The sequence below is a fragment of the Strix aluco genome, chromosome 17 (assembly GCF_031877795.1).
Source record: "Strix aluco isolate bStrAlu1 chromosome 17, bStrAlu1.hap1, whole genome shotgun sequence".
In the NCBI taxonomy this organism is placed as follows: domain Eukaryota; kingdom Metazoa; phylum Chordata; class Aves; order Strigiformes; family Strigidae; genus Strix; species Strix aluco.
The window spans coordinates 13,989,210-14,014,816 of NC_133947.1; the positions used below are offsets into that span (position 1 = coordinate 13,989,210).

The window sequence follows — 25,607 nt, forward strand, 5'->3', positions numbered from 1 at the left end:
ATTCAGTAGAATTAACTATAGACTAGCGTGATACAGAAAGAAGAGAAATGCAATGACTCAGACTAGCACTTGGACACCACAGCTCTCCTGTATACCGCTAATTTCAAGGCAAACTTAACGAGTCCTGTTAAGAAGACTGGAAATCTAGATGAAAGATGTACAAACACAACAGCTGAATACAGTCATATCTAGGCAAGGTACAAATATCATTTGACACATAAAAGAAGCTAAAAGAACTGCAGTATGGTTTGTACTGCGAAAAATATCTGCTCATTACCTCTACCCCAAGATTACCTGTATTATAGGATTTAAAGGATACGCTACTATTGCTTCATCTGTTGAAAACAGCAGTGGAAAATGTGATCATGGTTCATTTATGATTATTATGATTATTTATTGCTCATGGAATAGTTACGAATTGCAAACTGAATATGCAACACACTTACAATCCCTTCTTCTTCTACCATCAGGATTGGATGATACACTGTGATGCACAAAAACTCACTGTCAGTGGTAAATCCTGTGATGTGGTTTAGCCTAAAAAGATACAACAGGTAAGATCTATATTCTGCTATTCCTACTTAACTGGTCTTTATTTTTTTCTAGTTAACCCATGTCAGCATGTCCAATTTACAGTCAAGTGGATCCAGACTTCCTAAATGATTCATCCCACCTCTATTAAACATATGATCCCATTCTCTTTTTCCTAAAAGGTTCTCAAAAATGGATGTGGATTCATTCTTGGGGCCATAGGAACTGTTCTGCCCCCTGTTCCCAGTGGACATAGAGATTATGAGAGTGCTGGGGTTGTTCAGCTGGAGAAGAGAAGGCTCCAGGGAGACCATCTAGCAGCCTTCCAGCACTTAAAGGGGCTATAGGAAAGGTGGGGAAGGACTTTATATCAGGGGGTGTAGGGACAGGATGAAGGATAATGGTTTTAAACTGAAAGAGGGTAGATTTAGATTAGATGTAAGGAAGAAATTCTTTCCTGTGAGGGTGGTGAGGCACTGGCACAGGTTGCCCAGAGAAGCTGTGGCTGCCCCCTCCCTGGCAGTGTTCAAGGCCAGGTTGGACGGGGCTTTGGACAACCTGGGCTAGTGGAAAGTGTCCCTGCCCATGGCAGGGGGGGTTGGAACTGGATGATCTTTAAGGTCCCTTCCAGCCCAAACCATGCTGTGATATGATACAATTATGTGCTGCCCTCTGCCCACTCACTTCACACCTGGGGGCAAGTAAATCATGATCAAAGTTCAGGCATTTCTGATCACATAACCAGCTATACACCCATTACATAACATCAAATGTGTTCACCGTACAAGACACTTTCAACTACCAAACAAAGAAGACCTGGTACAAGCCTCGAGTGCATCCATAAAGAATGACACAGGCCCATCACAGAGAAAGAACACGGCTTCTGCCTTTCCGTCTACATGTGGCATTAAGGACTGACAGGAACACTCCAGGATTTATGCCTGTAATATGCAGTTTTAAGGCCAGCTTGTTTAGCAGGTTATCTTTTCTGGTTGTTTGCCAGAGTTCAGTGTCCCTTTTATACAGTGTAATGGCTTAAAGTACTGCTTGTTTTATTTGCTTTAATAAGATAAACAGATACCCAACAGATGAACCAGTGAGGAGCAGCAGGTATTTGATACAGCAGCAACAGTTCCTTTTCAGAGTCTAATAGCACAACAGGTTCTGCTGTTGGAGCTATGGTTATGATAACACATTTTTTACACAAATATTTTCAGAGGCGCTGGCCTGAGGGATCAAGATCTTTACCTTTAGCATGTGTTGCAAAATCTGGCAGAATTTGCAGTAAAGGGGCAGCTGTTGAAAATTACTCCATGACAACAATGAGAAGGGAAGAGTGTTACAAAGGCTTACATTTTAGACAACCTCCTACATTTAGAGTAGTCTCCCAAATGCATTTCCTAAGTCTGTGCATTCTAAAATACCAGCCCGATTAACTTTTCTTGTTAAAAACACACAACAAAGGCAGAAAGTAGGAAGGTAACTTCCACACTGTAGAGGTATATAAAATGGAAAACAAAGCTTCTAAGAAATTTCTCAAAGTAAAGAAAATAGGATTTGTAATGAGGCAATTTAAATCTGTTCTGAAGAGCAGAGACGAGGAAGAATATAATTTTCCATGATCTGTTATTTCCTTTAAAAGCCCCCTTAGAATTAAGGTAGAGCTGCCTGTATTTGAATTCTACTCCATCTGGTCAAGAAAGTAAGATACAGGAAGAAAGTAAGAAACAGTTAAAGGAGAAAAACACTTTTCATAAAGCAGTCATTTAAGTGAAAATCTTCAGTGAATCAGAGTCATATGTTTTGCATTATATCCTATTTCACCAGTGAGGGTGTCACAAACTATTTGCTCCCCACATCCCTGTACAGGCCCTGCAATGCAGAAAACCTGCCCACGGAACAGAGAAGCAGATCATTTTTACATTAAGAGCTTGGTCCTTCCATGAAATGTGAACACTGAGAGCATTTTTGGGGTAGTAAAGTCTGAAAATTTTCAGAATAGATTCAGGAAAGTCCTAAGAGATAATTAAAAAGCAATTTTTATAATAAAAATTTAAAAAGCAATACTACCTGTGGGAAGCAGCACAAGCCATGACGTGAATCAAGATGAAAATTAGAATCCTCCCTGTGTCAGCTAAATTATATCTCTACTTTTGATGGCAAATCTATTTTAAATGTTTCCAGTTCCTGTCATGACAACAGTAAGGGACAGCAAGAGATGCAATAAATACCAGAATACTTGAGGGGGCATGTTAATAAACTGCAAGTAAAGAACAAGGTGATTCAACTTTGGGACAAGCAGCTTACTGCTAAATGTACATGGCAAAAGAGAAAAAGCTGTCCCTCTGCAATGGATTCATTCTTATCCTGTCCGCATCTCCCTGCCAGTCAGCATGACACAGCCAGACAGAGTGATTGCAAACAACAACTGTGTGGATAAAGGGTAATTGGACAGGGAATCGCTTTCTCATTTTCGCTGCTTAGGCTCCACGATGCCTCTTTCTCTATAGTTTCATCCTCTCTCTGCCTTGTGAGTGGACATGGACAAAAAGAGATTAGGGTCCTAGGGTGTTTACTACCGATAAAAAATATATGAAGTAACACTTGTTATTACTTAATATACTCCGCATTTGAGTCTGCCATCCTTTCCATCACCACCAGGCACGAAGTATAAATGTCCAGCTATCATGGATCGGCAGTGTAACGAGTGTGGTACCCTGCCCCAGTACTGGCTAGTTGTTGGCACTCTCAAAAATAGATATATCCATACCTCGTCTTTAGGGGATACTTCTGTAGAAGGAGGAAGGGAACCTTCTCTGAACTTGCTCGAGCAATGTATACCCCAAAGCAAGCAAGCCACAAGCACTTGTTATGCTATGAAAACACTGGATGCTGTTTTCTCTTAACTAGATGATTTGTGGTTGCCCCATATCTAGCTATATTTGGTTTAATGTGGCAAGGTTTTGTCCGCAGGAAAGGATTCTGTGAGAAAAGACCAGGAGCTGCCCCCACGTCAGACACAGCCAGTTTCAGCCAGCTCCAAGATGGACCCACCACTACCCAAAGCTAAGCCCATCAACAACACTGGTGATGCCTTTGTGATAATGTATTTAACGCAGGGTAAAAAACGCTGTGCAGCAGCTCTCTGCAAGAGGAGTGTGAAAAACGTGAGAGAAACAGTCCTGCAGACACCGAGCCCAGTGAAGGAGGAAGGAGAGGAGGTGCTCAGGTGTCAGAGCAGGGATTCCTCTGCAGCCCATCGAAAAGACCATGGTGAAGCAGGTTGTCCACCTGCAGCCCACAGAGGATGACAGTGGAGCAGATATCCACCTGCAGCCTGTGGAAGAGCCCATGCCAGAGCAGACAAATCTTCTGTGTGCAAAATACCCTCCTCCAGGTAGTATCAAGACCAGTGATAGAGATAAAAAAAAGATATATAAAAAAAAAAAATCAAGGGAAGTCAAAAAGATGGCTTGCTGTCACAGATGGTCTAACAGTCTCAATTTGGGATGTTTTCCTTAATCTGTTACCATCTGATGCAAATTTCTGATTTGGGATGTTGAGTTATAAAAGGAGAACATACACAATTGCACAAATAGTTAAGTAACCACCTTTCCTCTCCTTTGCCCTTGCTTAGCTTAAGCCAGAAACTTCTCTTACCACCCATCCAGTGTCAACTCCCCTCATTTTTGTCACAGGTTATGGCTCAGTCCCTCCCAGTTCTTTTAGAGAGGAGCAGGGCAGTGCAGGACGTTGGTGTGTTAACACCTTCTTCCTGATGCTTTGGGCTTACTGGTGCCCTTTTGTCGCTCTCTTTCCTCAGTAGTGTCCCTGCTCCAGTATGGCAGCACAAGGGCCACCATCCCCTTCGTGATGGCACTCTTCACATTTTTTAACTCCTCTATAAGTGCAAGACTTGGAACTCTGCCTTACCTTTGGTATAAGGCTTTCAAGCACACTTTGATTTAGAGTTTTGAGAGAAAAGCTAACAAATGGTAAGACCTCGAGAGCCAACAATCAAAGACCACTAAATTCACAGACTGGCTCTGTGAGTTTGAATTAATTTAGAATCCCAGATTTACCAGTTATTAGCTTTCTGAGGCTTTCCTTCCCCATAGGCAATGAGCCTCCTTCATTTTCAATGACACCTCAGGCAAGCACTTGGGCTTAGTGCTGTAATCCCAATTACATCACCCTCATTCTTCTCCTATATTAATCAGATGGATGTAGATTTTACATTTGACAACAAACAACTCATTTTATAGTATGGGTTGCAGCTCACCCTCGTGCAAGCTTTCCAACACATCAGAAGTACCACAGTGCTGAGTACTGGTGTCCACACCGCAATGTGCAGGGCTGTTCTGGAAATGCCAGAACAGAGATGTGCACCTAGGAAGGGGCAGCAGTATTGTAAAGAGCACCAGAACTGGCAGGGAGGAGGCTAGGACTGATCCGGAATGCTGAAAAATTGTATTTATTTCCAAGTGGACGTTGCTCCACCTTACACCTCTGAAAAGGAGGAATTTCAGTATCTTGTAAACACACACAAAGACACTGGATTAGCAGAGTATCCCAGCCCCCCACTGCCAGCTTGTACAGGTTACAAATACCTCTTTTTGTAATCATTACAATCATACTGTGTAGTAGTGGTTCCCACAGATTAATTATGTTACAGGAGAGAAACTTGTGACTCGAGTAATATTCATATCTTATCTACCCTTCTCTAATCTATCTGAGAGGGGACAGATGGAAAAAATATCCTTTTCAAGTAAAACAGTGGCTATGGAAAGGGATTCCAACTAAAAAAAAAGCACCCATCAAAACACTCTGCTTTCCTATGCATCTCTTTAAAGAGTCTTGCAAATGCCAATGGAAATGATGGGGCGTCTGATGTTTTGACAGAAGCAAGAACATCATTAAGGTAAGAGCTGTCAGCAGGTATTTTATTTTCTCCCTGAAGAAAAAGGCTACTATTTAGGCATTACTTTTTTACTGAATCTTTTTTCTTTTATTTCCATTCTATAATGCAATCCTGAAAGATGGCATGGTTTATTTGCCTGTGAACTAGATAGATTAGAGAGTAATAGTGACAGCTTGTGAATAAAAGCACTATAACTACACATGATTCAGTCAGTGGCCAGCAGAGATGCACTAATTGCCCTGCCACTGGGATAAGAGAGCAAAACTATTCCATAACCAGGTGCTTTCCTTATTAACACACCCAGACAATGATGCTGGGGTAAAATTATGTAACACCAAGATGGGACCCAAAATTTCATTATTTCATACACATTCAGTAGTGACATATATAGCTTTAAACAAAAAAGATGGATTTCCATATATATTTACAAACTTATCGGGCTCCAAGTATGAACTGATATGATAGCATAACCAGCAACAGACAGCCAGATGGATTGATGACATTAAGCACGACCATAGGGACCAAAGTACGGGCAATCTTGCCCAAAGGACAGCACTAGGGTCTTTCATCTTAGCAGGCAGAAGGTGAGAAATCAGAGCCAAGGTACAACCTAGCTCAGGGAGAAGGCTTAGGAATACAGCCCCAGGCTTCAGCAGGGTCTACAGATGCTGCCAGCTCTACTGGCCCCAGCCAGTTCAGATGATGAGCAAATCATCGCCTCCACGATCCAAACTAAATGGCCTTAATGTTCATTAATTGCTTAATAGGCCTCATCTACTGTAAAACCACTGGGAACTCAGGACTATCCACAAGCAAGTTCTTCACATTAACAAGGGGGAGGAAGTTCAAGACAGACAGAAAGCAGACTTTAGGAGACAACTGCTGACAAGAAACAGATAAAGAAATGAGATCAAGGAGCCAAATCAGAAGTATGGTAAAGGGAACAATGCAGAACACTTTGTCCAAGGCTTTGGGAGAGCCAAGGGGTGCTGCTCAGAGGAATGATGCCTGGAGATGCACCATGAATATATATGCAAGGTCAGTCCACAGTGCCAAACACTGCTACTAGTAGGCTCCAACTGGGAGCATTCGAGTCCAAATCTAGCAACTGTGGCACCCAACAGGAACTGCACTTCCTGAGAAACAGAATATTTAAGGTTCATTTAAAGTAAATTCCTGGAAGGTACTCAGAAACTCAAGTGATGCTTATTTAATTCACCACACAGAATAAAAACTAAAATCCTTTCCTAAAGAAGTGTTATGTGTCACTTTGGTACAGAAGATTAGAGAGGTCAAGCAGATCTGCTAGCACAGATTCCTCAGAAGACATTTATCAATAAAAGAAAGGGTTGAATCAGAGAGTGGAAATACAGGCTATTTCTTTATCAGGAATAATAAAATAGATGTTTATGCTCTGTACTAATTTGTTTAATGGTACTCATTCAGAAATCCTTATTTAGTTATCAAAAAGACAAGTGGAATGTGAATAAGTATTGTTAGATGCCTTGAATACTGAAGCGAAGGCATTTTCCATAGAAGAACAACAGACGTATGAGAGAATGAGTCAGATATTTATGTTCCCTATTTAAAATAAAATTAGCAAGCTTTTAGAGGAACACGCTGTTTCCAGATACATAAAAGCATTCGTGATTATATCTGCAGTTTCCAACCAATGCAGAAGTTCTACTTGTTCTAGTCGATACACAGCTTTTGCTCCATTCATGTGGCAGATAATAGTGATGAACACTGCCTCAGAGAGTAAAAGACTTTCTGAAATCAAAGTTGGTTTACTGTCACAGTGAATATACTAGGGAAGGGAGTGGACAGATGCAAAAATGTGCATTATACACAGAAAATCTCTTTGGACAAATAAGCTCATTCATCATAGGTAGTATAGCAGGTTTGCAGCTATTTCCATACTTAAGTGTTTAGAAATGTGAGACACTGCGTCTTCAAATCTCTAGATCATGCTCTCAAAATTTGCTAGCCACGTATTTTCTCAAAGCATGTACCATACAACACACTGATTTGGTGCAGGCTCTTAGGGAAAAAAACAACATCTGGTTCAATGCAATCAAATCAATGAAAAATTAAACAAAAATTCTAAAATTACTCATTTTTAACTACTAAAAAAATCTGTATGGGCTTTTCAGCTTTTGCAAGGACATTCACAGCCCAAAATTTCCTATATGAAACAGATGGCAGCGGTATTTACTGTGGTTTCTCTTCCTCCAAAAATCCACAAAGAAAAAGCTGTTTTCAACAAGTTTCTTTTTAACCATTCAACTGTAAAGTGTCTTGCACTAAAATAAACCTTGTTACAACACTCAAACTGACCATATTAAAAAAGAACTAGCTTTAACCTGTGTAAAGCCAGCATTCCCTAAGGCTGTCTTCAGAGGACAGTAAAGGCTTTTGTTGACTAAATAAATTTGAAACCCCTTTTTTCAATTGATTAAGTAAAATACTAATTGGCCATAACTGAGGTGAACTTAAGATATCCCAGGCACTGTGCTAATGGTCTGCCTACCTTTCACTTGGAAAGGCTGGAGAATTCAAACTTTCAGCCCTGTAGTATTAGCCTGTGGCTTGATGATACAATGACCTCAACAAGCAGCAATATTCACCTAGAAAACCTCTCCTTTTAGCTCTCCCACTTCACAGAAACTGCATGGCAGAACAGATTCTATAGTGGCTTCCTTTTGCAAGAGTTGTGGCTGGGGACAGGACAGGAACTTATTTTTCCCTCTTACAGTTCATTGTGTGACTACACAGAGATCCAAACAGAGTAATTCCTTCCTAAGGGCATCAAGGACTCCCAGGTCCCAGTCTCATCCATTTATTCCAGAATGCACATTAGAGACCTGTTTCCTGGTCAGGACATAGGAAGAGGATCAAAGCAGAGTGATGCAGGAAGAATTGGGCAAGAGAGGAGAGATACAGTAGGAGGATAAATAACATGGGAAGCTCTGTGGTTCTGATGGATGCACAAAATAATGCAAGAAGAGGTGGATTTAAGTAATTATGTAATATATAGCCCTGCACAGAAGGCAACCCTCCCACAGATGGTGGAAGTTGACCATTGCCAACTAAATTTGAGAAGCTCCGATCAAGTCCTCCGACATACGTCTAGGTCTCATCCCAAAAGAACGCTCAGTGCAAATGAACTACATATAACTAAATGAAAAAGTGAATTTTCCTACTATTGAGGGGTAGGGGGGGTGCCTAAGCAGTGTATTCAAACACAAAGTCAATATGTACACTTGCTACACTGGATTAACTTCTAGGATCAGAGAGCAACATGCACAGATTTGAACAGCACACTTGTTAGGATACAAATGCACATCCTTACAAAATTTTGTTTTCCTTTTCTTCCTGGATGTGTGTTTCATGCAATATTAACCACACCCCATCCTTCACAATTTTATTACTCTAATTAAGTTTGCATTTGTTAATTTTCCTGAAAATTGAACCCAGCGGGGTTTTCCTGAATACTTCTTTTTTTCCTCTCTCCAAGTGATGGTTCCAGACAGGAATATAATAACATCTATAATGAAAATCAGGCTGCAGACCCTACCAAGATATGTGACAACTCATTTAACATATAAATTGTTTGAGGTATTATTTCAGGTAAGCGATCCTAATGCACTGCCACATTTTATGCCATTAGCCTCAGGGCCCCAATCACAGTCATTTAGTTAGATATCACGTTAAGTCCCCTGGGTTCAGTTTTTCACAAATGTTGACAAATACAGGCTTAGATGTGCAGCTTGCATGCATGCGACACAGCGCACAGCAAGATTTGTACCTACGCTTGTACTCCACTGTCCTAACTACACAGACTGGTTTAAACTTACTGTGGCATACAGCTACAGCCACTTTAGACATAATAAAAAATAATATTCACATTAAGTGATATCTAGCACAGCTATTTTGAGCATTCATTTTAGTGGTCTAATGAAATGGCCACAGAGAGCAAGTGCCTCAGTCACTTATACAGTTAATTGAGAAGTTCTCAAGAGGAAGATCTGGTCTGTTCACGTTTAGGTACTCAGCTCTGGCAGACTGGATGCCATGTATTGTCAACTAACAACCATTTTTCTGTTCAAAAGCTTCCAAGAATTACAAACATCACCAGAATTACTGTCTTTTAGTTTGTCTCCTGTCGCCATCTATTTACAAAGGTTTAGCAAATACACAATTTGATTCTCTACTGTGCATGTAGAATGACTTTTTGCTTTAAGGAGCCTTGAAACACAGGAGGTTCTTGATGTGCAGTACATACATTACTGTGACACTGAAGCAATTTTTGAGTAATAGTCAGAGCTACTACCCAGGCCAGACAGGGAATGCTAAGTATCAAAAAAAATACAGTTAAAAGCAAGTGAACAAAAACTATCTAGATCTCTAAGTATTACACGTATTTTTGGAATAACCAGTAGGTAATACCTGAGGAGAACACAGCAGAAGAGAAGAGCTAAGTGTTCTGTTCCTTTATAAGCATGTAGCTCCACTGGCCAATTTGTATATCACATAGTCCAGATTTGGCAGGTATAGATGACTTTTTCCCTAAAAGGAACTTGAAGATGAGCAAGTCATGACGGAGTCTGCAATGGTCAATGGGACAAGAACACACGGAGGTAATCAACGCTTGTGCTGCAAGTTAGATTCTTTCGTGCTTTGTACTAATATAGTTTTGGGTTTTGTTTTGATTTTTTTGTTACTCAAATACATTTTGTCACAAAACACTTCTGAATCATAGTTTGATCATAAAAGTTGAGTCATTTCTCCCCATGGATATAAACATAGTATCTCACATATCGAGTAACAAGCTGAACTTCTTTTTACTCTCAGTTTGTGATATGACTGCCTGGGATATTAGTTTGTTCAACAGACACAAATGGTAGGAGAAAGAACACATTACAGACTGTAACTTGTATATATCTGACACCAAATTCTACTTAGCAATGCCCAAGCAATTCTGGTTTAATGGAGAAACAAAAATAAAACAAGCAACATTTTGCATACAATATTCTCATGACTTGTTTTGAAATAAACTGGCTTTCCTCTTTTGCTTTTTACAAAAACACATATAAAGCAATGGGTATCGATAGTGCAGTCCCCATACAAGAAACTGCACTGCTGTAATTGCAAATAAACCTCTATTATTTTGGAGTAACCCTAGTAACTCAAATGTCTTCCTAGACAATTATTAGTTATTTTCTCCATTCACTTCTACCAGAATTACCTACTACATTTTCCTTTGTTCAAATTCGAAACAGGATAAATACATGTTGCAGAAACTAGAGGGCCATTTGTCTGATCTTACTGACAAAATTTTGATTGATGTAAGGAAAATTATCACCTCACCTGCAGCAGAACATTTTGATGTGGACAGACACGTCGATGAGTGGATAACATTATGGCCTGTCACTTGAACTGCTGCCCTAGAGAGCAGCTAATGAGAAAGAGAAGTAACGGGTGCATACAAAAATGTAAGAACTGACACAAAGATGTACAATGGCTTTACATAGAACAGAAACCTCCTTTTTTATTTTTTTCAAGCAGGTAGTACAGCATATACCAGTGAATGCAGTAAATATCAGAGGTTGCTAATTTAGTGTACACAAGACACATGAACTAATTTTCATCTAGAGAACCTCAGCAACTGCACGGTACTGAACTTCAGAAGGCTATTTCTTCCTGCTCTCATGTGATCTTCAGATCATGCTTAGTGTCGGAGAATTTGTTTTCCTGTAGTTCCTGGCAGTTTCATTGCGGAAGCCCTTACTCAGGTAAGTAGCAAGTCCGCTGCTGATGCACTTGCCTCTACATTATTTATTTTTTCCTGCTGACATCTCAGAGAAATCTGGCCCATCCCTGCCGTTCATTACTGCTACAGTGCTTTTGAAGTGGAGATACAATCCTCTGCCAAAACTCAGGAACAACCCTCACCCCAGAAAGCCCAGGAGTAAGGTGCAGGCTCTTAAGAAAGTTCAGCTGCCACTGAGTAAAGACGGTACCGAGGTTGCTTAAAACTTTGGAGAGTTAAGCAAATCATATGAGAACATCACATAAAAATATTGTGGAGTGTTTTGCATGCCTTTAGAGGTCACAGACATTCCACGCTGTGCATATGCCAATTCATATGCCAGCTTGGGTAGTGAGCACTAAGTTGTATTTTTCAAGTAAATACATCTGTTCAGTTCTTCCCCCTGCGCCGCACACCCCCCCCCCCCCCCCCCCAGTTTCGCTCCATTTGACTATCTTCTAGCTATAACGGCTAGGGAGGTTCTATCTCAACTCACAGCAGGAAGTAGCATTGTAAGACACAGAAAAAAGCCTCACTTGAAGGTCAGGTTGTAGGTCTACTTATCGAAAATTTTCAAGTCAAACTTGAAAGGAAAAAAAAAAACAGCTAAGTCTGCAAACCTACTGATATTTGAGCAGCAAAACCAAAACTTAATTGATAAAAACAGAGCCTTTGCTAAGCACCAGTAAGTTTCAGATGTAAAAAAAAAAATAAATCTAGTGATTAACTGCTATAGTGAGCAAGCAGCATCTTAAGTGTTCATATAAACCCAAAATTTTCCAATATTAACCCAAGGTTAGACTCTGCCCATCTTGCACATCACAGTGTTACCCTAAGCAGTTAACAACTGAAGCCCTTTAAGCTTACTGTGAACCTTAATTAATTAAGATTTCCCTACATGTCTGTGCTCCAGTCAACCCCTTGTATTGGTTTGGACAGGTGAACATTATCATAAAACCTTTACTCCATTAGTCTGAACGTTCAGTCAACACAGACCTCCTTACAACGTCTGTGATAACCAGGGAGGTATTAGTCTGGCTGGGAACACTTCCCACCTGAAATAACCCCAAATGTAGCTGAAGCAAACTTCAGGATTTGTGCTAAAAATCTCACCTCACTTCCCATATTAAGTGCAATAAATAGTATTATCACCACCCCTAGTAATCTGGTGTCATGGATGTAATAGGTGGACACACCAGAAGTGCCTGCTAACCTGTTAAGTCATATGAAAACTGGGTGAATCTTTCTTCACCACCCAATACTTATCTTTTTATTTCAGGTTTTCATGATACATAGAGTTTCAGAATACCCTGCGGATCAGAACAATCCTTCCATCTTTCACCTCTCCTGGGCTGTACATCTGCTTATTTTCAGTTTAAACCTCAGCCTTGAAACATACTTCTTGATTTAGGTTGTTCCCTATGAGAGACTCCAAAGTATTACACGGAAAGATCAATTCTTTCTCTTTTCTCACAAAATGCATTTCAAGGCAGTAATAAATGCTAGAAATTCCAATACACTGCATGGTGTGCTGTTCACTATGATAGCTGTAACGATGGGTGATAGGTCTCGGTATTTCCACAGAAAGCATTCCAGAGCCTGCAAGAAACTGGGGAAGATTGAAACTACCACACAATACTCCTGCAAAAAAAGGAAAAGGGTGGGAGAACCAGCACTGAGCAAGATCTGAGTCTCATTTATTCCAGAAGCATACGCATTTCATTTTCCATTATGGCCAAACTACCAGTTCACCTGGTTGCTGATGACAGACTGGTTGCCAATGCTCACAAAATACTTTCTGTGCTTTATTCCTATCAGGATTAAGGCGCATAAACACAGAGAGAAACACAAGGAATTCTGAAAAATGTTTGCTAAAATCCAACTAAAAATCTGAAAAATTTACCTCCTGGATGAATTACTGAACTCCACAGCACATGCTATGGAGCTGAGAAACAAAGATGACAGTGACAGTTCACAGCTGTCGGAGCAAGAAGGCCACAGACAACATCACTTCATTTACCCTTTTGCTCACATTTTTGCTAGCCAGTTTAATGCTGATAAACAGCAGATGGTTCCTGAGGCACTCACGCACGGATCCGAAGGCTAGGGACAGTGGGTGTGCAAGAGCCCCCATATTCCCTCAAAATATCTAAAATCTAACATGCCAGGGAACACATCTTGATACTATAGAACAAGTTCAGCCCTCATGGTATGCAGGCAATGTTAGAAATTTGGTGCAAGTGAACACACAAAAATACTTGCATGTCCCAATAATGAAAGCTTTTCTGTGACACATAAATGCCTTGTGGGGGGGCTCAAGACATTCCTTTTTTCTTTTTGTGACTGACACCAAAAGGCTGTCTGATAAAAAAAAAAAGTTAAGTTTCACCACACCTGAACTGAAAACCAACAACTTTTGTCAAGTCATCTTTAGCCATTCCTTGAGGCATCCTGTACACTTTTTTCTTAATACATTTATTATTTGTTACTATATTAAGTCCAGAAGTCCATCACGTAGGCAATGACAATCTCCTGACATATTAAACAATCTGAAACATTCTGTGTGGGAAAAGTGCTTTTTCTTAAGCATGCAAGTACATGTTTATAGTTCTTTTCTTTGTCATTGCTGAAGAGGCTTGGGTTAGAATTGGGAGGGGGGGGAAATCCACATGCTTAAAAGTTTCCCATTCCTTATCAAGAAAGAGAACAAACGTGGTAAGCAAAAGTATTCATTGTGGAAACAAAAGAGGATGTTTCTCAAACATATGTGAAAATCCAGTTTGAGATACTTTCCCCAGAACTGATAACAGCACTTCAACAGAACAATGGACCTTGCAAAGATACTTAAGACACCTACCTAAGTTAACCAAGAAAAGCCAAGGTCATGGTCAGTACAAGTTCCTACACAACAACAAAACATTCAATATTTCAAGATTTATTTTATATTTAGCAGAAGGACTTAAAATCTGACTGTTAGATGTAAAAACTGGAAACATTTGACTGGAATAAGGTACAGATGCTAAGCAGTGAAGATAATTAAGTATTTAAAGAGCTTACCTAAGGCTGTTGAGATTTTCTATAATTTAAAAACTTTTAATCATGATCAATCTCTTTTGGAAACTATTCTGCTTTATACATATGCAAGAATGACTTGTAAATTCTATGGCTTGCATATTGCAAAAGGTCAAATTAGATTAAACATTTTTTCTTTCTGTCATTACATCTATAAGTGAAATGAGATATATGAAAAACAATAAAACTTCCTTATGAGTATAGAACTGCTACACCTGGGGCTGAGGCATGCAGAAAATTCAGATCCTCTATTTTGAAAGTAAATCTTGGAAGACAGAATAGTCTAATTCCTACCGAAACTATCCCAGCTTTAACAAAGAGTATTAAAATTTCCTTTTTGCTCAGGAAATACCAATAATCCTACTGCAAAGACTGTAACAGTACTGTGATTCCAGTAAAATGCCATAAAAAGGTATTATGGTGAATTTTAGGATAATTCTACATCAGAATGAGCTTCTTCAGACTCCTTGACTAAATGCAGTGTTAACCAATGCTAAATGATATCCAACTGGCAGAACTTTGGAGAGGACCACGCATATGGTGAAAAGGTTACATCTTGGAGACAAAGAATGTGTTTTTCCTAGTTGCTGTCAGCGTGCAATTCAATTCTAGATATCAGAGTTAAGCCTTGTGTGCCTTCAGCATGTGTCCCCTGATCCATACAGCTTTTAATGTAGTCCCGCCCTTTCTTAGTAGGCAATAGAAAATAAACAGCACACTCAATTGTCAGGGGTCATTTTACAAAGTCAAGACTCAGGCTCTCAAAGCTCTGAACACCTAATCTAATATTGGCATCAAGTGAACATCCCCTATTTCAAATCTTGAAAAAGAAACTACTGAAAAAGTATTACACTTAGGACTTCTCATAGTTAGATATATAGAAATTGATACAAAATGCTTGTCCACTACAAGACTTCAGTTCTCAAGAGCATATGGGTGTGTGACTACAACAATAATCATAGAATTTTCTACTAGCTAAGCAATTGCTGCATGCTCAGAACAGCCTAACCAATAGGCAACAAAACCAATGTACCAAAATTCCTGGTCATCCCTAAAGTACCATATTCTTGACACAAGGCAAACAAAGTAAATGATTTGCAATACTCATCAAGTAGAGCAAAGGTATGTAAAAGAGGTAAGGTTAAGTAAAAGGGAAGTGGTAAAAAAAAAAATGGAAGAGCAAGCACAGAAAGGCTTATATTTAGAGTTTCAGCCTCGAAATCATGGAAAATACTGACAAATCACTATTTAGTGAGCAACCTAGCTCAGAAGACTGAATAATACCATACTGCTGATTAAAAAGCACTATGATATGGTCAGCAGTGTTCAGCAGGGTCAGTCAAAAACTCATAAGCAGCAGCAACAAAAGAAGGATTTGCCATAATATTTAGAAAATAAAAGAGAAAATTAAGCAAGTCAGCAATCCAAACCTTTTCCATTTTAATTTGTGTCTGTATCCTGCTGAGGGAACAGTTTGTAAGTTGTAGTCTCTCATGTAATTCAGTATTAGCTGCAGGCTAATAAATAGGACAGTAAAGCATATGCAAAGACTGATTTATAGGATCCAAACAGAGATAGCCTAAGTCTTGCAGCTATTTGAATCTTCCTCACATAGAAACAAGCACTGATGGAAAGTTTCCTGCTGAGAAAGAAAGAGCGGGAAGAGATGCACTGGAGAGAAACCTGGTTAAAAAAAAAAAGAAGAACGAACTAGAATAACTTCTTCAGAGGGGATTTTACATATTTGTGCAGCATAGGAGAGCACAATGCTGCAGCTTAAATTCATAATAAAAGGAAAGTTAGAAAAATCAGCAACACGAGGAGAGGTCTATGAACAAGCCAAGTCTGCATTTTACAAGGTTCACCTTGAATGTGTTACAGCATTCAGCAGGCAGTATGGACAGTAGAGAGCTAGGGAACATTGTATCATGGGGTTTTTTCTGCCTAAATTCATAGGCTAATTATTAAAATAGTTGCAGGGCTTGCTGTAATCATCATCCTATTTAACTGCTGCTCAGCAGGTTTCTGCTCTTAGATCTAAAGCATTCTTTAAAAGTCACAGCTGGACAGGGGTAACAGTGATGATGTGATCTGAACCTGTGTCTCGGCACCAGTAAAAGAGGGGAACAAGTGCTGGTATTTAACATGGCAGAAGATTAACAGATCAAAGCTAAAAACCAGCACAACAGATTTTAGGATGGCGATTCTATGAGAAGTGTATTTCATCATCTTACAGCTAGAAGGGATGCTGGGAAATCACTTGCTCGGAAACATGAAGCATTCTTTAATTGGGTAGAGAAGGAGAAGAAAGACTGCAAAGTCTCAATTCAAAACTGCAATTTTGGCTATTTTCTTTCTCAAATATTCTCATAGTTGAGTGGGGAACTAACTTCAAAGTGATCACTCTTTCCTTAACACAGAAACATGCTCTTTAATCTCTTCATTCAGACAGGCCAAATGCAAACATAACCAACAGCCAGCTTCTCCCCGGAGTTCAGTTATACTGGCTTGGAAGGCAAAGCCATTCAGCTCCATCATTCAGAGGTAAATGTTATGTAAACTTTAAAAATCCCATCCACCTAAATACCTAATATAAGGTTGCTGAACGGCCTCCATTCAGCACCCCTAACAGACTTCAAAAGACTTTTTTGTCATCTCCTAGCTCTGAAGCTCAAAAGATTCTGGAGCTGCCATAATGCTAATATCCTTAGCTCTGAACTCAACCATTCAGTGTTTACAAAGGTCCACCATGCTTTCCTCCACAACTTGCAACCTTCTTTACTTCAGGATCAGAGCTACAGCTGGTAACTGCCAACCTCCAAACCCAGCAGGTTAGTTTAACAACTGCCCATACAGTAGATCAGTTGCAGCACGTGTAGTGAGTGGTATGCTAAAAGAAAAGGAGGTAGAAGGGTGTGTATAGCACAGTCCTGGAAGCCTTGTAAGAAGGCTGAGTACGCACATGAGGAGAGATTGTTTAAGAAGGGGTTAGACCTCAACACAAAGATGGTTCAAGATGTACAATGGGAAAAAAAGGTAAGTAAAATAAATCAAGGTAAGGAACCAACATATTGCTTTTAACTATTCTGTATCTTCCTTTGCAATTTTTAAAAGAACAATAAAAATAAATGTAGAAGCTGGGCAGACATTTCACACATCCGAAGAAACCCAACCATGCCCTAAGCAGATTCACAGTAGCTGTCAACAAAGAGTAAAGATTAAATCAAGGCTGGGGGATTCATTAGCACCTTGCTCAGGAAAGGAATTGTCCCTTCCACAGGTGATTTTTAACTTCTTAGTTCAGTCCTCCTACAACAAATACAGTACCTTTGCAGAAAGCCTATTAGCTGCAGTAACTACTGCATTTCTGAAAGATATCAGTAACTATGCTTCTTTACACTGTGTTTAGTGCTGCAAAATTTTTAAAAGTTCCAATAATCACGTTGGTCTGAGGCATTTGCGCCTACAGAAACAGTCTGCTCCCTTCAATGGAGACTAATTTTTTTCTCCTATACAGATGGGATCTATAGGTCTCACTGTATTGTAAACACACTCTTTGTTTTGCCAATTAATTCTTAGAGGATCTCACATTAATTATCATCCTTTCATTCTAAGAAATCTGATGCATCCTTGCCTGCATTTCATATTAAGTAAAGCACTACTTTTTAGGTTGTTTTTTTCCACTGCAACAGAAATAATATTTTGATGTGAAAAGGATATCTTTCCTGCCGAGATAACAGCTCATACCCACCAATTATATTTCACAAGTGTCCAAGTATGCCTAAATCACACCAGACTCTTCACCAACATCCAAGTATGGTGACAGATGATACTTCAAGGGACTTCTCTTGAATTAAAAGCATTTAACAGGATTGTAACCACAGGGTGGGTAAATTAAGAACAGCTTTAGATTCTATTTTCCAAGAGGGGCCCATTAATAACTTCCCTATAATTAAGCAGGCAGAAGAAGGATGAGAAGGGAGTTAACAATGACTGTGACTCATCTTTTCTGCTAAATTTTTTAGCTAAGGCATAAGCAAAAAAAAGCGCAATTTTGTATTGTAGTGTCACATGAGCATCAATAGCAATCAACTTGCATGAAAAATTGTACATTAAGAAGAAACAAAAACCAATGAAAAGCTGCCAGACACATTTAACAATGGCACACACGCAGTGCGAGTTACCAACCTATCCACCGCAAGGAAGTTTCCAGTTAGCAAAGGCATTCGGGATATATCCTTGGCATTTGATGCTGTCTTCTGAGCATCGATAGTCTTGAATTTCTTTGCAGTTGCCTTAAACCTTCCTGATAATTTTAACTAGAAACTGAAAAGGCTGAGACTTCTGACTACAGAACATAAACCATAGGGATAATCTGGCAGGAACACACCCTACTGGAAACAGCAGCATAGGTTGGAGAAAAAGTGATATAAAGTGTTAATTCTGTATTTTGACTACACTTGGCAAGGATGCTAGAGAGCTAATGGGGAGAAGTAATATTGGTCAAGCAACTGCTACTCCTCCCTCTTAAAAATAAGCAAATGAGCACTGGTAGTTGCAAGACTCTGTAGACTGACAAATGGATACTGGAGCACAAGGGAAGACTCCAGCTTGAAAATGCAAGAACTCGAGTTAATAGTTAACACTCTTTACACCCAGCAGAAATATACTTGAAAGTCACATTACTGCTATCTTTCTGCAAGATGTAAGGCAGCATTAAGTATGTGAAATTACCTTGTCCATATTTTGCAAACATAAGTGTAATCCTAGGTAGGCTGAAATGCATTCATTTGTGTTTTGCCAGCATCTCTGCTTCCACCAGCTGCGCTGTTTGTTGGGAGCTTTCTCTAAAATAGGAAGTTAACAGGTAGGTATGGTTTATTGGAATACACACCAGCAAATAACATTCTATTTCCACTAATTTTTGGATCGTATCTTTTATCTGAAGACCAACACTTAATATAAGTTATTGAAGCATTTTTAACATTTTAGGATTGAGGATGCTCTGACAAGACAGCTTATTTAGACTTTGATGACCATTCTCTCCTTTATATTGTCTGACGGGATAAGGCATCTCAGAACCGCAGATGAGAGAACAAGGCTTATCCCCTCTCCTACAGAGGTCTACCCTACAAGAGCAATTCACGGAAAAGTCAAGGAAAGCAGAGAGAGTCTAGAGAAAGGAGAAGGTCTACCACCCAGTGATGCTTTCGCTTTTATTGTTTCTGTTCTTTGGAGATTCCCTCTGTTCCCTTTGAACGGAGGCAAGAAGGAACATGACCTAGATAAAGAACGAAAGACAGTTACTAACCAAAGCAGCAAGGAAGCTCCCTTCTCCCCACAGGGAATCTTGCAGTTACTCAGTTCAACTAACTGCAATTAAAGATAAATAAAAAAACTCAAATCTTTTACCAAGTTAATCACAGTTTCATATAAGGAAAAGCTATTTCTTAGAGTCTTGAGAGAGAAAAAAGTAACCCTGAGATATCTCCTCACTAGATTTAGAGCTTTCTCTAAGACTGGTGAGGACTCCTTCCCCGATGACTTCCAGTCAGCAGAACCACAATTGACATGAGCTGTCTGCTCACCATGCCACAGCAACAACTGGTACCCAAGATTCATCAGGGAGGCTAGAAACAATCCCACAGACAAGGAAGGAACAAACAGCTTTCCATAACGCTCTTCATCCTTCAAAAACTGAAAGATATTTACTGGAGTCCCCTCTGCTTCAAAAAGATTGTTCCTTAACGTTTCTCCATTTATATCTTGTATTTTGTCAAGACCTTTATACATCAACGTCATACTTACATACATACATCTATACATTAAAAACAAGTCCAAAGAAATTCATCCCATGCCTACCTCTCTACCAGTCTCAAGTAAAATTTCAGTCAGAATAAAACCAGAACTCTTGGACTTACATTTGCCTCAAGAAGAAAAACAAACAAAAACCCACAAATGATGCACACCATTAATCTTTCAAGAAATTCCTGAAACTCAGCTCCATGGTGCGATAGGCAAGCCATTATAATTTCCCAAGTGGCTACAATCAGGATAAAGTTTAAGACAGTACTCCCTGCTCGTTTTACACAGAAACAGAAAGGCTACTGAAGAAAGAAATATAAAAAGTTGGAAACAATATAGATTGAATTGTCAATACACCATTAGTTCATGAAGTTTCTCTGTACCCCAGCTGTAGCTTTGCATTCTTCCTAGATATGCTTATTCTAATTTATACCCTGTTGACTTACGTAAACATGAGAAACAATGCATGCATGTGCTTGAACACGACTGCAAGTCTGCATGGCACTTGGTGCAATTCTGAAAATTGGATCCTGTATATAAAGTACACATTAATCAGTTCTCAAGGAAATGGCTTCATTTCCCAGTTCTATTTTGGAGGTTAAACAGAAGGAGAAGGAAACGTCTCCTTTTGAAAGAACACGTATGGTTCATACTAACTGCTGATTTCTACAAAACAATGGCTTTGTCTTCATATCTTCCCCATCCACCTCACAGAAAGATATTGTTGAACTGAAAGAAGAGAAAGTGGAGTTAAAGCTCTTGGTGAGAGTGAATGAGTGTTTGTAATGTCTTTGCCTCCCTTTCTCTCACCACACACCCACCTAATGATTAAAACTGAGTTAAAGCAACTACTATTAGACTACACTGAACTAGACAATTAAACAGAGCAACAACAAGTTCAAGTAATTACCAGCCAGATGCGAACACCAAGAAAGGGAGTATTACATTCCCTACACCACTGTGACTGCAAAGAAATAAAAGAATGTAAGTGGCTTTTTCAGACACCCTACAATCACGAAGCCATTCTCCCTTGTTCAGTAATTTCACAGGCAGCGTAACCTTCATAAACGGTTCCCATGCACACACACACAAAACCCATTCTGTGCTGATGTAGTGTTCAAAAGAGTATCATCATTACATGCTTTATCAAATCTATACCTAACTTCTCATGGTACAGTACATGTAAATTCTGCAGACTGAATCTATTTGTGTAAACTGGAAAAAATAGAGAAAGAGATAGCACACAGCCTGAGGGGAACCCTCATTATCACAGCTTTACTGATACTGTTGGTAGCGTCAGCAAGAGACTGTCTCCTGTTCACAAGGCGATAACTTCGAGGACCTTGATTAATGTGCATTACTCAGGCAAATGAATTCAAATCTACCCAGCAACTTCTGCGATCTGGATGAGTCTGATAAGTAGCTGGAAGGCATGAAAATTCCTATCTGAACTTATTAATGCATACTAGAAAAAATACTTTTTTAACAGTAAAATCTAAAACGCACATACACCACAGCTGAGCTTATCTCATAAATGGTTCCAAGGGAGGGAATGGACTTATTCTTCCAGTCACCCTGATGGCAAAAGAGGATAGTTGCACCCCCGATCTCCTGAGTGAAATATGGGGACTTGAGTATCACCAAGGAAACAATGGTTATATCACCCCACGATGGCAAGGATATTATGTTAGTTTTAATGAGTACATATGTCAAGAATATCCTGGGGTATAGAACTATCCATGCATCGGGCATGAAAATCAATTTTAAAAAACCAACCAACTAACCAGCCAAAACTTTAAAACATCTTTTTCATATTCACCACTTCTCTTAGTAAGTCCTTTATATGAAGTTTGTGAGCGTCCTAAACAATTATGTTGAAGACAATTATATTTTCATCCCAGGAAGAAGCTCTACTCTTGAGTATATGTGTAATGCCATATTATATGCTTCCATACCTACACTGCACTTGTTTTATTCAAGGAAACATATGGAGGGCCTGATGCAACATTTCTAGGGCCAGCTCCAGCCCAAGATCAGGCTCAGCTGTAGAATAGAGATGTTTTTATTCCTTACTACTTTTAAGCTCTAGGAAGCTCTTCCTCCTAATAGGACTTCCTGCTGTTTAATAATTAACTGAAACTATTCTGGACACAGGTCCAATAATAAATACGGAGATAGTCAAAATATCTGTAGAGGCTTTCCTTGACGAGTCTGCCTTATAACTGCGAATCTGAAAGTTGCACATTATGTTTAATACTGGAGAAGCTTAAATATATAGGTTTATTTAAATGTCTAATTATTTAGCATGCTTTTCACACTTGAGTATCTCAACTCTAACAACTTGACAGGGGGGTTTTGTTGTGGTTTTTTCGTTTGGTATTTGTGTATGTGGTTTTTTTGCTTTGTGGTTTGGTTTGTTTTGTTTTTTTTTTAAATCCCTGTGTCTACTTATTAGGAGAACACCCAGATCACTAAAGCAGTTTCCACTGGGTAGCTGGTGAGTTAATAACAGACAGTGCAAATACAGTGACAAGCATCATACCAGAAAAGACCTAGAGAAAATGCAGTAAACAACTCTGAAAAAGAAACCACCTCTCTCTCTGGTGTCACTGAAGGCATCAGCTTCTCACATCTAAAAACCTCAAGGAAACAGTACCTGATAAAAGACAAGCTGTCCCAAATACCAGAAGGATGACAGAAAGTCACTCAAGTTAGGAGACAGAATGTTTTTCATCTCTGCTGACTAACTGAACACTGAAAATCAACCAAGACAAAACTGAAGAGAACTAGAACATACCCTTGGAGGTCTGCAGAGGATCTCTGTTGAGTATTCCTACCCCTGTAGTAGCAGAACAGACCTTAAGAAAATGCCATGAGCCTTAAAAGAATTTCCATCAGGCAGTAACAAAATAATTTTGAGGGACTTCCTGGAGAGTGAAAATCTCAGAAAAATTGGCTCATGAACCCTCTTTATCAGCTCTCCATGGATTCCCACCATGTATTCAGTCATTAATTTAGGCATCCAGAATATCTGAAAGGGATCAGGAAAGAAAAACAATTGCAAAGAAACCTCCATATTCACACACACAGAGTTTAAAATGGTATTCACAACCTTACATAATGTGACAGTTGTCCTGGAAGGACACTATCATTAATACAGACTTCAAATAATAAGATTCCAGCCAATTTCCACAGTATTTTAAACAATCTTTACTCAAGCAAAACTTACGTTTAGTTCAGAATGTAAGTAACTGCCACGTAGCTTTTACTTTAAAGAAAATTACAGACAAGAAGCATTCTATTCATATGCGATCAGTATAGCAAGATGTAGAATCTCTGGGTTTTTTGAAAACTGCCCTGTACAAAATTGTATTAAATTACTATATGTGCAACAGTGAGAAATAAGAAATAGGGAGAAATAAGAAACAGAGAAGTGAGAAATAAGAAACAGAGAAATATTTCCATTGGAGCACCAAAGGATGGTAAGGTGTACAGATGGAAATGATAGGTTTCTCTGGCTTTGACTATTATGATTCTAGAGCGCAAAGAGAAGAATAAACGTATTGTCATTTATGCAAGCCTTGCAACCGACTCAGAAGACAGAAAAGTATTAGCATATACAGCAAATAGCTGCCTACAGAAAAGCATTTTCACAGTACTACAAAGGTATCTCCTGCCACTAAATATACTGTAATAATTTGAAACTAATGAAGTCACGATCTTTTGTACAAGATTTGCAGTGATTACTTTACAATAATACACTGTTCTTATTAAAGATGTCCACACAGACAAGGGGAGGACTTGGTGGGGGGTGGGGGTGACAGGAGGTTGTGTGTGTTTAATTTCATTGATTATTTCCATTGCTGAAATAGGTATCTATTGTTCCAAATTAGGGTGTAGAAAAAGTACATGTACTTCAAAGCACCAAATATTATCAATATTGAGAAATGTAAATTACTCTTTCCTTTCTCAACACTACAATAAAACATTTTCTGCATAGGAAAGCAAGCAGATCTTTACATTAATAAGATACACAGGGTACACTTTCAAACCTTAACTTTTGTTGAAGAAATCCCCTATGATTTTATGTTCAACTGATCAAGAGAAAGCACATGAGAAGCAGGGTATTAGCTTGGATTTAGCGGGTTTAGGGGCAGGACTATCAATTGAGCAAAACTTCAATTACAGACTAATTTAATGTATATCCAAGTACATTACTGCAATTCAATAAACATCTCTTCAGAATTAAACAATCCAATTTGCTTTCATTTCAGCCTGTGTGCATGCATTACATATTTGCTATTATCCACACTAAAATTAGTCAGACTGTTCGGAAGCACTCATCCATGCAATCCCAGTGTGTCACAGTGCTGCATCAAACTAACCTCAAATGAACCACTTAACCTTAAAAAGAAGCAGAGTAGTGTACCTTCCCATCATAACATTACTCTCCTAAAACTTCTTCTAACTAGGTGTCTGCCTGAGTAATCCAGCAATGAATCTGTCAACATCTCTCCCTTGGTGGACATCCAACCATTCATGTTTATAACTTATTTTTCTGGTTTTTCCCTTCATACATCGATGAACAAGAAAGTGTCAAGCATATTCTGATTTGCATATTCTGATATTTCGTTGCTCTGGAAGATTGCTTTCCCTCTATTTAGCTATGATACAACACTAGATACTACAACTCCTGGCAACTCAATTCCATTTAATCATGAATTAACTCCTCTGGATTTGAACAAGATGCAAGATCACCAAGTGGGAATTAAAAGCACTTGGCATCTAATAGGAGCATTCTCTTCATGATCTGTGTAGTCTGAGTATCTGCACCACACGACACTCTATATTCAAGGCATTGCAAAGGCATCAGTATCCTGATCAAATGACAAAGTTGGCAGGAAGTAGTACAGTGGACAAAAGTGATCTCGTTTCTACAGCATCCCTCCGTTTTCACAGAAAAGTGAAACATTTAGATCAATGAAATTAAACTGCATGGGCAGACCCATACTTCAAATTCATCCCACCTCACATCACCCCCCACCCCAAACACAGAATGCCTCAGGAGCGACTTCACCACCTTCTGATCTCATCACCTAAGAGGCAGTGAGAGGGATCTTGCATGTGTCAGGCTCAGTATCAGTTCCTGAATCACAGTAAGTAACAGGGCTGGATTTTTAGCTGATGTTTCTACCGTGTACTTCAAGACATCAGCAGAATCAATCCCATCATTTACTCCCAGCAGCGCTGAGCAAACTCCTCTGACATGCAAGGCTCCATCACAAGATTAGTGACGCCTGATAAAATACTGTAAAGGAAGGTAGATGAAGCTGACTGACAGACAAACTGTTTAGCTGACTGCAGTAAAAGTATCCATAGCTACCATGCACTACTACAAAAGTTTATGAAGACGGTTGTATGCAGACAAAGTTTTGATTCAAGCGAAGAAAATGACTGAAATTCATG

General features: G+C 39.2%; 1 protein-coding gene across 9 annotated transcripts in view; it reads right to left on the reverse strand.

Moving 5' to 3' along the window:
* The window catches only part of PTPRT (protein tyrosine phosphatase receptor type T), a 474,436-nt gene that overhangs the window by 261,847 nt on the left and 186,982 nt on the right, over window positions 1–25,607 (reverse strand). The window lies entirely within an intron of this gene.